Source organism: Pan troglodytes, chromosome 15 (assembly GCF_028858775.2).
Source record: "Pan troglodytes isolate AG18354 chromosome 15, NHGRI_mPanTro3-v2.0_pri, whole genome shotgun sequence".
In the NCBI taxonomy this organism is placed as follows: Eukaryota; Metazoa; Chordata; class Mammalia; order Primates; family Hominidae; genus Pan; species Pan troglodytes.
Genome location: NC_072413.2, coordinates 75722293 through 75736236, shown reverse-complemented (window position 1 = coordinate 75736236; position 13944 = coordinate 75722293). Strand labels below are relative to the sequence as shown.

The following is a 13944-nucleotide window of genomic DNA, read 5'->3' as shown; positions in this document are numbered from 1 at the left end:
TGGCTGATTCTATAATTGCAAATAAAAACCAATTAAGATCTTTAAACTAAATTTGTTGTAATTTTGTCTTTTAACAGTAGACATGTGTGTAAAGTAATGCTAGGAGTGGGTGTGAGCCCCTCTGTTCCTGTTACAATAAAGCACAATGGGGGGCGGTGGCTCATACCTGTAATACTAGCACTTTGGGAGGCCAAGGTGGGAGGATCACTTGAGCCTGGGAGATGGAGGCTACCATGAGCTGTGATCACGCCAGTGCACCACACAGCCTGGGCAACAGAGCCTTGTCTCAAAAATAAATAATTAATTTTTTAAAATAAAAATAAAAAATACAATGGAGCACAATGAAGTTCAGGATTCAGCAGCTGGGTTCCAGTGTGGACTCTCCCACTTGCTAGATGAGAGGCCCCAGGCAAGTGTCTGATGGTGTCTGCTACAAAAGGAGCAATTGCAATTCCTTTTAGAAGTCTGGAAGAATATACACCAACTTAAAATGAACATTGTCTCCGAGTGGTAAGATCACAAATTTTTTTTATTTTCTTTTGCTTGCTCCTATTTTTAAAAGTTTTCCATGGAAGAACAAAATCCTTTTAAATCAGAAAAAGAGAATGACCAATTTTTTTTTTCCTTTGAGACAGAGTATCACTCTGTCACCCAGGCTGGAGGGCAGTGGCGCGATCTCGGCTCACTGCAACCTCTGCTTCCTGGGTTCAAGCAATTCTCCTGCCTCAACCTCCCAAGTAGCTCAGATTACAGGCACACGCCACCACACCCAGCTAATTCTTGTATTTTTAGTAGAGACAGGGTTTTGCCATGTTGGCCAGGCTGGTCTTGAACTACTGACCTCAAGTGATCCACCTGCCTGAGCCTCCGAAAATGCTGGGATTACAGGCGTGAGCCACTGGGCCTGGCCGATAATCACTAAATTTTTAAAACATGGCTTAATCCTCAGAAATATGCTGCAAGATACACTCTTTTTCTTTTCTTTCTTTCTTTCTTTTTTTTTTTTGTATTTTAGTAGAGATTTCTCCATGTTGGCCAGGCTGGTCTCAAACTCCTGGCCTCAAGTGATCCACCCGCCTCAGCCTCCCAAAGTGCCAGGATTACAAGCAGGAGCCACCGCGCCCAACCAAGATACACTCTTTTAAAGCATTTTCCCTCCTCTTCCCCTATTCACTCTCTCTCTTTCTATCAGTCTGTCTGGCAATGTTCCTCAAAGGTTAGTTTTTAGGACTACCTACTTCAAAATCATTTGGAAGGCTTACTAAAATACAAATTCCAAGCCTTACACCCAGATTCAAGTTGTCTGGAGTGGGACCCAGAAATCCGTACTTTTTTTTTTTTTCTTTTTGAGACGGGGTTGCTCTATCGCCCAGGCTGGAGTGTGGTGGTACCATCACACCTCACCTAAGCCTCAACCCCCATCCTCAAGCGATCCTCCTACCTCAGCTTCCCAAGTAGCTGGGACCACAGGAGTGTGCCACCTAGCTAATTTTGTTTAATTTTTGTAAAGATGGGGTCCCCCTGTGTTGTCCAGGCTGGTCTCGAACTCCTGACCTCAGGTGATCCTCCTGCCTTGGCCTCCCAAAGTGCTGGGATTACAGGCGTGAGCCACCATTGCCTGGCCCAGACACCTATATTTTAACATGCTCCCTAAATGATTCTTTTCTGCACCATAAGCATGAGCAAATGAAGCATTCTATTTACACTAATTTTCCAGATAGCTAAGGCTTCCATATATGAAACTTTAAAAAACGTTTTACACATACCTCTAAAATAAGTTTGCTAAATAGAGTTTAAGATTTTCTTGGGGACTAAGGCTCGCATCCATGTGATGGTACGATATGATATTAAGACACATTCATTCCTTCAGGGCCTGTTAAGTTGTGAGACTATCTCCCCCTCACTAATGGGGTCTTGGGCTGCAATACCTTCATAGTTCTATCAGTTTTGTACTGTTATTCATTATCTAGTATCTGTTATTTCTTACTTTTAAAAATCATTCACTTACCACCTTATAGCATGCAAATTGCCCCACTAAAAGAAACCAGGGCCTCTTACAGAAATGAGTCATTCCATATCTGGGGATGGAAATGTACAACATGATCCTGGAATACCTTTTTTTTTTTTTTTTTTTGAGATGGAGTTTTGCTCTTGTTGGCCAGGCTGGAGTGCAATGGTGCAATCTCAGCTCACTGTCACCTCCTGGGTTCAAGCAATTCTCCTGCCTCAGCCTCCCAAGTAGCTGGGATTATAGCCGCCCACCACCAGGCCCAGCTAATTTTTTTGTATTTTTAGCAGGGACGGGGTTTCACCATGTTGGCCAGGCTGGTCTCAAACTCCTGACCTCAGGTGATCCACCAGCCTCGGCCTCCCAAATTGCTGGGATTACAGGCATGAGTCACCGCCCCCAGCCTGGAATACCTTTTATAGCAGAAAGCAGGGAAGCCATCAAAGACTACTGGGGTTGGTTTAAAAAGGACTCAGAAGCTAACATGGAGAAACTTCTACTTGCTAAAAGGAGGATAATTTGAGCATCAATAGGCTAAAAACATCACTGGATGAAAGCATATTAAGTGTATTTAACTCTGTGAGTTTATAATGTTACTAAAAAAATTTTATCAGTCACCACTGAAGCATGCTAGGAAAGCACCTAATTATTTTTAAAACTGGTCATTAAAGAGAAAGAATCAGGTATTTATTTTCTCTTTCCTTTGTGATCTCTTTCAAAGAGCACCTAAATAGTTGAAGAAAAAATTCTCTTGGAATATGGAGCATTCTAACTACTAAATGGAAAAGAAACAATAGAATAAGAACATCGCCAATTTGCAATCCCTAATGATGTATGGGTGTGACGATGATCATAAACAGTTGCTAACATCACAAGAAAGACCATCAGACACTGGATCCTTCAGATAGAAGTAAACGCTGCCCCTTGAGAAGTTTCTTCGTCCCTTCTCCCACTGTACTGCACAAACAAAACAAAAAACTCTGAGTCTGATCAAGCCTCTAGGTCTAACGAAGAATTTACAGGAAACAGACAGATGAGGGACATGTTAAACAACATCATGAGCTACAATTAACAAATCCAAGGCTATGGCAAACTAACAGGCAAATGACCCAATTTCTTCAACAAAATATTACATGAGAAAAAAGAGATGGAGGGGGAGCCTATAAGTAAAAGAGATAAAATATATAAAACACATAAAAACACAGTCAGGGCAATGTGAATATTATTTGGATATTTGATGATATTAAAGAATTAACTATTTTAAATTTAGGTGTGATCATGGTACTGTGGTTGTGGTTTTTAAAAAAGGAGCCCTTGGCCAGGTACAGTGGCTCATGCCTGTAATCCTAACACATTGGGAGGTCAAGGCAGAAGGACTGCTTGAGCTCAGGAGTTTGAGACCAGCGTGGGCAACATAGCAAGATCCTATCTCAACAAAAAATTAAAAATTAGCCAGACGTGGTGGCACGAGCCTGTAGTCCCAGCTACTTGTGAGGCCAAAGCAGGAGGATTACTTGAGCCCAGGAGTTCAAGGCTGCAGTGAGCTATGATCGCACCACTATACTCCACCCTAAGCAAGAGTGAAACCCTGTCTCAAAAAAATATAAAAATAAAAAGGAGCCCTTATTGGTTAGAGAAACATGCCAAAATATTTACAAATGAAATATGATGTTTGATATTTGCTTTAAAATAATGTGAGTGAGGGAGAAGGAATATGACAGGCAAGATTGGCTTTGTGTTGACAATAATTAAAGCTGGGGCAAGTTCATCTCATTTTTCTCTTTAGCTTTGAAAATGTTTGAATTTTCTTTTCTTTTTTTTTTTTTTTTTTTTTTTTGAGAGGGTCTTGCTCTCTTGCTCAGGCTGGAGTGCAGTGGTGCAATCATAGCTCACTGCAGCCTTGACCTCCCAGGCTCAAGTGATCCTCCCACCTCAGCCTCCCAAGTAGCTGGAACTACAAGCATGGGCCACCACATTCATCTAATAAATTTTTTTATTTTTTGTTTTCTTTGTCTTTTTAAAATTTCTTTTCCTTTTTTTGTAGACAGTCTTGCTCTGTTGCCCAGGCTGGTCTTGTACTCCTAGGCTCAAGCAATCCTCCCACCTTGGCCTCTGATATGGTTAGGCTTTGTGTCCCCAACCAAATCTCACCTTGAATTGTAATCCCCATAATCCCCATAATCTCCAGGTGTCAAGGGAGAGACCAGGTAGAAGTATTTGAATCATGGGGCTCAACAAACAAACAAACAAAGAAAAAACTAGCCAGGCATGGTAGAGTGCACCTGTAGTTCCAGCTACCTAGGAGGCTGAGGTAGGATGTGGGAGGATCGCTTGAGCCCAAGAGGTCAAAGCTGCAGTTAGCTGTGATCACACCACTGCACTCCAGCCTGGGTGACAGAGCAAGACCATGTCTATTTAAAAAAAAAACAAAAAAAACTTCCAGAAGAGTAAGGTTTTGGGAAAAGAGGAATTCTACCTCACTACTGGTAGGAACAGAAGTGGATGTAGCCTTTCTGGAGAGCAGTTTGGTAGTACTAAACACCTGTAAATGTTTATATTCCTTTAATAAGTAATTCTACTTTTAAAAAAATCAGTGTTGTCTGAAAAAAAGATTTTCAAGAATGTGTATGGCAACAAATTTTTAGTGAAAATAGAGCACTGATTAAGTAAATGTTAGAAACTAAAATACCATTGCAAACATTAATAATAATATTTTAGAATTTTTAATGACTAGAAAAAAATACTATCTTAAGAAAGCAGGCCAGGTGCAGTGGCTCACACCTGTAATCCCAGCACTTTGGGAGGCCAAAGTGGGCAGATCACTTGAGGTCAGGAGTTCGAGACCAGCCTGGCCAACATGGCGAAAACTTGTCTGCACCAATAATACAAAAATTAGCCAGGTGTGGTGGTAGGCGCCTATAATCCCAGCTACTTGGAAGGCTGAGGCAGGAGAATTGCTTGAACCTGGGAGGTGGAGGCTGCAGTGAGCCGAGATTGAGACACTGCACTCCAGCCTGAGTGACAGATAGACTCCATATCAAAAAAAAAAAAAGAAAGCAGATTACAAAACAATATTCACAGCTGGATTTCTATTGCATATATTATTTAAAAGGCTCAAAGGATATACTATAAAATGATAATAGTGATTATCTCTGCAGAGTAGGATTATGGATAATTTAAATTTTCTTCTTGTACTTTTCTGAAAATTCCAAATGTCAATCGAAAACTTGTAGAACATTTTATCTATGAAAAAATGCAGGCTGCGTGTGGTGGCTCATGCCTGTAATCCCAGCACTTTAGGAGGCTGTATTACTCCAATTTCATGCTGCTATCAACCACTGCCTGAGTTGTTGTTATAAATTACTGGGTAATTTATAAAGGAAAGAGGTTTCATTGACTCACAGTTCAGCATGGCTGGGGTGGCCTCAGAAAACTTATAATCATGGCAGAAGGCAAAGGGGAAGCCAGACACCTTCTTCATAAGGTGGCAGGAAGGAGAAGTGCCAAGTGAAGGGGGAAGAACCCCTTATAAAACCATCAGATCTTGTGAGAACTCACTCACTATCATGAGAACAGCATGGGAGAAACGTTGTTTATAGAGATGGGGTCTCACTATGTTGACCAGGCTAGTTTTGAACTCCTGGGCTCAAACAAACCTCCTGCCTCAGCCTCCCAAAGTGCTAGGATTAAAGACATGACCCACAATGCCTGTCCTGGAAGTTTTTGTTTTTGTCTTTGTTATTGTTTTTTTGAAACAGCTCCCGGGCTGGAGTGCAGTAGCACTATCTCAGCTCATTGCAACCACTGCCTCCTGGGTTCAAGTCATTCTAGTGCCTCAGCCTCCCAAGTAGCTGGGATTACAGGCAGGTGCCACCACACCTGGCTAATTTTTTATTTTTAGTACACAGAGGGTTTCACCATGTTCACCAGGCTGGTCTCAAACTTCCGACCTCAGGTGATCCACCTGTCTTGGCCTCCCAAGGTGTTGAGATTATAGGCATGAGCCACCACACCCGGCCTCCTGGAAGTTTTACATTTGCTCTATTTAATAATAAGTTAAGGCCGGGCGCGGTGGCTCACGCCTGTAATCCCAGCACTTTGGGAGGCCGAAGAGGGTGGATCATGAGGTCAGGAGATGGAGACCATCTCCTGGCTAACAGGGTGAAACCCTGTCCTTACTAAAAATACAAAAAATTAGCCGGGCATGGTGGCAGATGCCTGTAGTCCCAGCTACTCAGGAGGCTGAGGCAGGAGAATGGCGTTAACCCGGGAGGCGGAGCTTGCAGTGAGCCGAGATCGTGCCACTGCACTCCAGCCTGGGCGACAGAGCGAGACTCCGTCTCAAAAAATAATAATAATAATAATAATAATTAGTTAAAAGACCAATTGATAAGTGTGCTGGAGCCAGTCAAGGCTACCTTTGCATTCCATTAACTGTGTGATACTGAGAGAGTTACTTAAGATCTCTGGACCTGTTTCCTCCTCTCTAAAAAGAGTAACACTGGGAGATCATGGCCATTGAATAAGATCACTAGTATAATGATATATTATCTGTAAATACCTTAGCACAGGGACTGGCTTTGTAATTGTTATCTATAACTATCAACACCACCATTATTATATTATTATATCATTGTTGGCCCCCATAGAATAAAATTCATAGTTTTATGACAGTTATTTTCCTTTTCACAAAGAGGTCTTTTTACTTGCTTCTGCAGCCAAGCCAGTATTTAAGATAGCTTATGGATAAGTTAGGATGCTTTCAGTGGTTGCAAATAACAGAAACCCCAAGTTAAACCGATATAACTGCAGCACTTAGGAGGTAAGAAGGACCCAGACATTGTCTGACTCTGTTCTTAGTGATTCTCTTGGCTCTGCCCTTCTGAGTGTTGTTTTCTTTTTTTTTTTTGAGATGGAATTTCACTCTTGTCGCCCAGGCTGGAGTGCAATGGCACAATCTCGGCTCACTGCAAGCTCTGCCTCCCGGGTTCACGCCATTCTCCTGCCTCAGTCTCCCGAGTAGCTGGAATTACAGGCGCCCACCACCACGCGCAGCTAATTTTTTGTATTTTTAGTAGAGATCGAGTCTCACTATGTTGGCCAGGCTGGTCTCAAACTCCTGACCTCGTGATCTGCCCACCTCAGCCTCCCAAAGTGCTGGGATTACAGGCGTGAGCCACTGCTCCCAGCCTTTGTGTGTGTGTGTGTGTGTGTGTGTGTGTGTATGTGTGTGTGTATGTGGTGTATGATGGAGTTTCACTCTTGTCACCCAGGCTGGAGTGCAACGGCCCGATCTCAGTTCACTGCAATCTCCGCCTCCCAGGTTCAAGCAATTCTCCTTCCTCAGCCTCCCAAGTAGCTGGGATTACAGGTGTTAGCCACTATGCCCAGCTAATTTTTGTATTTTTAGTAGAGACGGGGTTTCACCATGTTTGTCAGGCTGGTCTGGAACTCCTGACCTCAGGTGATCCACCTGCTTAAGCCTCCCAAAGTGCTGGGATTACAGGCATGAGCCCCTGCACCCGGCTGTGAGTGTTGTTTTCAACCCTATACTAATGTGCCTAGAATAAGGCAGCTGTTGACAGAACCTAAATCTACATGCTTTTCGTTCATGTCCAGGTGGAAAAAGAAAGAGTCCTGGCTCACTACCATTCAGTTAGATCTTGAGATTTCTACTGACTGGGAAAATGGTTTTGTTCCATTTTAGGGTTTTGTTTGTTTCTTTGTTTGTTTTTGGTGGAACTTAATTAGCAGATTCTAAAAAGGATCAAGACAAAACACTATTGAATAAGGAGAACAAGGTGGGAGGACTTCCTGTAAAAGGAACAAAATAAAGAGCCCTCAAACATATCAATACATGACATTTGCTACATGACACTTGCTACATGACAGAGGTGGCCTGCAGATGAGTGAGGAAAGAACAGGCTTTTTAATAAATGGTGCTGATAAAATTGAGCATCTATGTAGAAAAAATTGAAATTGCGCTCAGTCCTATATCAGATCGTGCACAATATTCAATTCCAGGTGGAAATGACCTAAGTGTAAAAGGAAAAACTATAAAGCTTTTACAAGATAAGACCTCAGGACAGGGAAGAATTTCTTGAACAAGACAAAAAGAGCACTAACTACAATGAAAAAGATTCATAAATTTGCTTACTTCTGAATTAAATTTTTTTGCTCATCAAAAGATACCACTGGGGCCAGGCACGGTGGCTCACACCTGTAATCCCAGCAATTTGGGAGGCCGAGGTGGGTGGATTGTTTAAGGTCTGGAGTTCGAGACCAGCCTGGCCAACATGGTGAAACCCCGTCTCTACTAAAAATACAAAAAATTTGCCAGGCGTGTTGGCAGGCGCCTAGAATCCCAGCTACTTGAGAGGCTGAGGCAGGAGAATCGCTTGAACGTGGAAGGCAGAGGTTGCAGTGAACTGAGATAGCACCATTGCACTCCAGCCTGGGCAACAAAAGCAAAACTCCACCTCAAAACAAAAACAAAAACAAAAGATACCACTGGCAGAGTAGAAGTCAAGCAGAATAGTGGAAGGTATTGAAATAGATAAAGAATTACTCAGTACCCAAACTATGTGAAGAATTCTCACAACGCAACAAGAAAAAGATGTATAACTCAGTAGTAAATGGACAAGAGGCTTGAACAGGAGTGTCACAAGAAGGAAATCAAAGGTGCTCCTCCTCATCAGTAACCAGAAAAATGCAAATTAAAATTGATGCTGTCATTACACACCAGGGTAAAATTTTAAAAGATGAGCATATCAAGTATTGGAGAGGTTCTTACTGGAGGTGGGAATGTAAACTGAATCATCCACTTTGGAAAACGGTTTGGCATATCTGTAAATATGGAGGTAAACATACCCTGTGCCTCAGCAATCCACTCCTAAGTGTATACCCTAGAGAAAGTGATGCACAAATATTCAAAGCAGCATTACGCATTTGTAACCTCGAATTGGAAACAGCTCAATGTTCATCAACAGCAGAACAGATAAAGCCTCGGACAAGTTAACCATTATCAACTCTAATAAAAATAAGTAAATAATGATAATATTAATAGCTAGCACTTATATAGGGCACTTACTATGTGCTAAATACTATCCTAGGGGTGTAATATGTGACTATTAATATGTATAACATATATTAATATATAAATAATTATTACAATACTAATACAGGATTTATCATGTGCTAGGTACTGTTCTAAACATAGTTCATATCTGTGGTCATTTTAGATTTACACTTACCCTATGAGGAAAGAACTGTTATTATCCCCATTTTTCAACTAAGGAAATTGAGGTCAAGAAGCTAACTAGCCGGGCATGGTGGCTCATGCCTGTAATCCCAGCACTTTGGGAGGCAGAGGTCGGGGGGGAACACCTGAGGTCAGGAGTTCAAGACCAGCCCGCCCAACCTGGTGAAACCCCATCTCTACTAAAAATACAAAAATGAGCCAGGCGCAGTGGCGGGTGCCTGTAATCCCAGCTTACTCTGGAGGCTGAGGCAGCAGAATCGCTTGAACCCAGGAGGCGGAGGTTGCAGTGAGCTGAGTCGCGCCACTGCACTCCAGCCTGGGTGACAGAACAAGACTCTATCTCGGGAAAAAAAAGAAGCAGTTAACTAGGCCATGAGGCCAGATGCAATGGTTCACACTTGTAATCTCAGAACTTTCGTAAGCCAAAGTGGGAGAATTGCTTGAGCCCAGGAGTTCAAGACCAGCCTGGGCAACGTAGTGAGATGCCATCTCTACCAAAGAAAAAAAACCCTAGTGATATGGTTTGGCTGTGTCCTCACCCAAATCTCATCTTGAATTGTAGCTCCCATAATTCCCACATGTCATGGGAGGGACCCCGTGGGAGGTAATTGAATCATGGGGGCAGGTCTTTCCTGTGCTGTTCTCATGATAGTAAATAAGTTTCACAAGCTCTGATGGTTTTATAAACGGGAATTCCCCTGGACACATTCTTGCCTGCCACCGTGTAAGACATGACTTTGTGCCTCATTCACCTTCCACCATGATTGTGAGGTCTCACCAGCCATGTGGAACTGTGAGTCCATTAAACCTCTTTCCTTTATAAATGACCCAGTCTCGGATATGTCTTTATTAGCAGCATGAGAACACACTAATACACCTAGCTGGGCATGGTGGTACATGCCCGTGGTCCCAGTTATCTAGGAGGCTGAGGTGGGAGGATCACTTGAGCCCAAGAAATCGAGGCTGCAGTGAGTCATGATGGTGTCACTGCACTTTAGCCTGCGTTACACAGTGAGACCCTGTCTCTGAAAAAAAAAAAAAAAGAAAAAAATTTTTTTTGGCCAGGCACTGTGGCTCATTCCTGTAATCCCAGCACTTTCGGAGACTGAGGCAGGCAGATCACTTGAGGACAGGAGTTCAAGACCAGCCTGGCCAACATGATGAAACCCCATCTCTACTAAAAACACAAAAATTAGCCGGGCATTGTGGTGCATGCCTGTAATCCTAGCTATTTAGGAGGCTAAGGCATGAGAATCACTTCAACCCAGGAGGCAGAGGTTGCAGTGAGCCAAGATCACACCACTGTGCTCCAGCATGGCCACAGAGTGAGACTCTGTCTCAAATACTAATAATAATAATTTTATAAATTAATTAACAGACTATTAAACATTTTAAAGAAATTAAGTAAAGAGAGGCTCATGAATTTTTGTTGTTGTTTAGATGGAGTCTCGCTCTGCTGCTTAGGCTGGACTGCAGTGGTGCGATCTCGACTCACTGCAGCCTCCACCTCCCAGGTTCAAGCAATTCTCCCAACTCAGCCTCCCGAGTGGCTGGGATTACAGGTGCAACACCATGCCTGGCTGAATATTTTTTTAAAATAGAGGAGAAAGAGGGAAAAGTCCATTGTGGTTCCTGGTTATCTTAGGGGTAGTCTGAGGAAACCTGGAACAGATATATTTTTTAAAAACAGATTTTTTTTTTTTTTTTGAGACAGAGTTTTGCTCTTGTTGCCCAGGCTGGAATGCAATGGCACGATCTCAGCTCACCACAACCTCTGCCTCCTGGGTTCAAACAATTGCCTTGCCTCAGCCTCCCGAGTAGCTGGGATTACAGGCGTGTGCCACCATGCCTGGCTAATTTTGTATTTTTAGTAGAGACGGGGTTTCTCCATGTTGATCAGGCTGGTCTCAAACTCCTGACCTCAAGTGATCCGCCCGCCTCGGCCTCCCAAAGTCCTGGGATTACAGGTGTGAGCCACCATGCCTGGCCAAAAGACAGATGTATTAAGATATAATTCACATACCATAAAATTCACCCTTTCAATGTGTACAATTCAGTGGTTTTTATGATTATTCACGGAGTTGTACAACCATCACCATTATATAATTTTAGAACTTTTTACCTTTCAACACTCCAAAAAGAAACTCCCATCCACTCGCTGTTTGTTCCCTTGCTCAGTCCCTGCTTCCTGCCCCACCTCACCGGCCCTATCCCCAGGCAACTGCTAATCTGCATTCCGATGGATATGCCTATTGTGAACAATTCAAATAAATGAAATTATATAATATCTGGTCTTTGTGACTGGCTTCTTTCACTTAGCATTATGTTTTCAAGGTTCATGTAAGTTGTATCCCGTATCAGTACTTCATTTCTTCTTATTGCTGAGTAATATTTCAATGTATGGATATACCACCTTTTGTTTATCCATTCATCAGTGTGTGGTGCATTTGAGCTGCTTCCACATTTCAGCTATTATAATGCTGCTATGAATATTTGTGTATAAGTTTTTGTGTGAACATGTGTTTTCATTTCTCTTGATAATATTAAGAGTAGAGGCTGGGAGCGGTGGCTCACACCTATAATCCCCCTCAGTACTTTGGGAGATAGAGGCTGAAAGATTGCTTGAGTCCAAGAGTTTGAGACCAGCCTGGGAAACATAGGGAGATCCCGTCTTTACCAAAAAATTAAAAAAAAAAATAGCCAGGCATGGTGGCATGGGCCTGTAGTCCCAGCTACTCAGAAGGCTGAGGTGGGAGGATGGCTTCAGCCCAGGAGGTTGAGGCAGCAATGAGCTGTGATTGCACCACTGCACTCCAGCCTGGGTGACAGAGTTAGACCCTGTCTCAAAAAAAAAAAAAAAAGAATGAAATTGCTGGGTCATATGGTGTATTAAGAGGTTTAATTGACTCACAGTTCTGCAGGTTTAACAGAGGCATGACTGGGAGGCTTCAGGAAATTTACAATCACGGCAGAAGGCAAAGGGGAAGCAAAGCACCTTCTTCACATGGTGGCAGAAGAAAGAGCAAAGGGGGAAGTGCCACACACTTTTAAACCATCAGATCTCACTCATTATCATAGGACATCAGAACTCACTATCATAGAACAGCAAGGGGGAAATCTGCCCCCGTCATCCAATCACCTCCCATCAGGTCCCTCCCCCAACATTGGGAATTACAATTCAACATGAGATTTGGGTGGGGACACACAGCTAAACCATATCATATGGTAACTCTCTGTTTAAAGTTTTGAAGAACTGCCAAACTGTTTTCCAAAGTGGCTGCACCATTTTACATTCCCACCTGCAATGTACAAGCATTCCAATTTCTCTGCATCCTCACCAGCTCTTATTATGTCTATTTGGTTATAGCTAGCCTAGTGGGTAAGAAGCGGTATTGTGGTTTGGAGCAGAGTTCATGACTGTAGATTGGATTTAACCTTGAACTCCACAAGTAAAGTCCCTTTCATCCTCAACCTTCACCCAGCCTCTGCCAAATCTCTCAGATCCCTGGTAGGAATGGGCTTCTGTTTGTGAGCAAGGATAGGCTTAAGTCAGTCCCACCTGTCAGACCCAGGCCTGCTCTTTCCCTTGTGAGATATCCTCAAAAAAAATTGGGGTGGGGGTCTTAGAATCTACCCACTATGAAGGAAATTATTTTTCCTATGAACTCAGTCTGGCCCTGCCCATTTAGATAGGTTTCTTTCTATCCTCCTGTTGGAAGGAGCTAGACTCATTCTCCCTCAACTTTTCTGGATTCCCTCCAGAGAAACACTCTCACCTATGGAGGCTTCTCTTTATTGCCCTGGGAGGAATTTTTAGTTGGTCTTTGTTAGAAACAGGCATTTAAGGGTGGTTTATTTTGTACGCAGGCGTAAATTCCACCTGCCACACTGACTCTGACTTCTATTTTAAAACTAACATATTCTCAGCTCTTCATCTGAAGAAATAGCCCTATGTTATTGTTGGTACATAACTGGGTGATGGGTGTAAAAAGTCCTACTTTAGGAGCCTGTGTTGATGGCATTTTGAAGGGTGGTCCCCAAGGTACATGTATGTCTGGTGAGCCAAGAAGAGTCTAGAGATGTGAGTGCCACTAATATATGGAGGCTTGGCCATTGACTTGGTTCAGTTATCTTTCCTCTGCCAGTGATGAGATCGCCAGAGACACCATCCCCCTTGAGAAGGTGTCTGGGTAGGAAGTTCAAAGGCAGGTGAACAGATCAAAATCTCCCAACTTATTTTATATTATATTTTATTTTTTTGAGACAGAGTCTCACTCTGTCGCCCAGGCTGGAGTACAGTGGTACGATCTCGGCTCACTGCAACCTCCACCTCCTGGATTCAAGCGATTCTCCTGCCTCAGCCTCCCATGTAGCTGGGATTACAGGTGCCGCCACCATGCCTGGCTAATTTTTGTATTTTTAGTAGAGATGGGGCTTCACCATGTTGCCCACGCTGGTCTCGAACTCCTGAATTCCAGTGATCCACTGGCCTCGGCCTCCCAAAGTGCTAGGATTAGAGGTGTGAGCGACCATGCCCGGCCAAAATCTCCCAACTTTTAAATGTCTGGAACTAATTCAAAAGTTTTAAAGCATGTGAAGGACAAACAGAATATGTATGGGGGCCAGATTCAACCTGCAAATCCCAGATCTACCAGCCCACTGGTTTTGTTTTTTG

The 13944-nt window shown here is 43.0% G+C and overlaps 1 protein-coding gene across 1 annotated transcript in view; it reads left to right on the top strand.

The window, feature by feature from the left end:
- The first annotated feature begins 202 nt into the window (after positions 1-202).
- SNW1 (SNW domain containing 1) overlaps positions 203-13944 on the top strand; it is a 66592-nt gene continuing 52850 nt past the window's right edge. Inside the window, exon 1 of the mRNA XM_063792692.1 lies at positions 203-510. The gene's annotated coding sequence lies outside the window, so the exon portion shown is untranslated. The remainder of the gene's footprint in view (positions 511-13944) is intronic.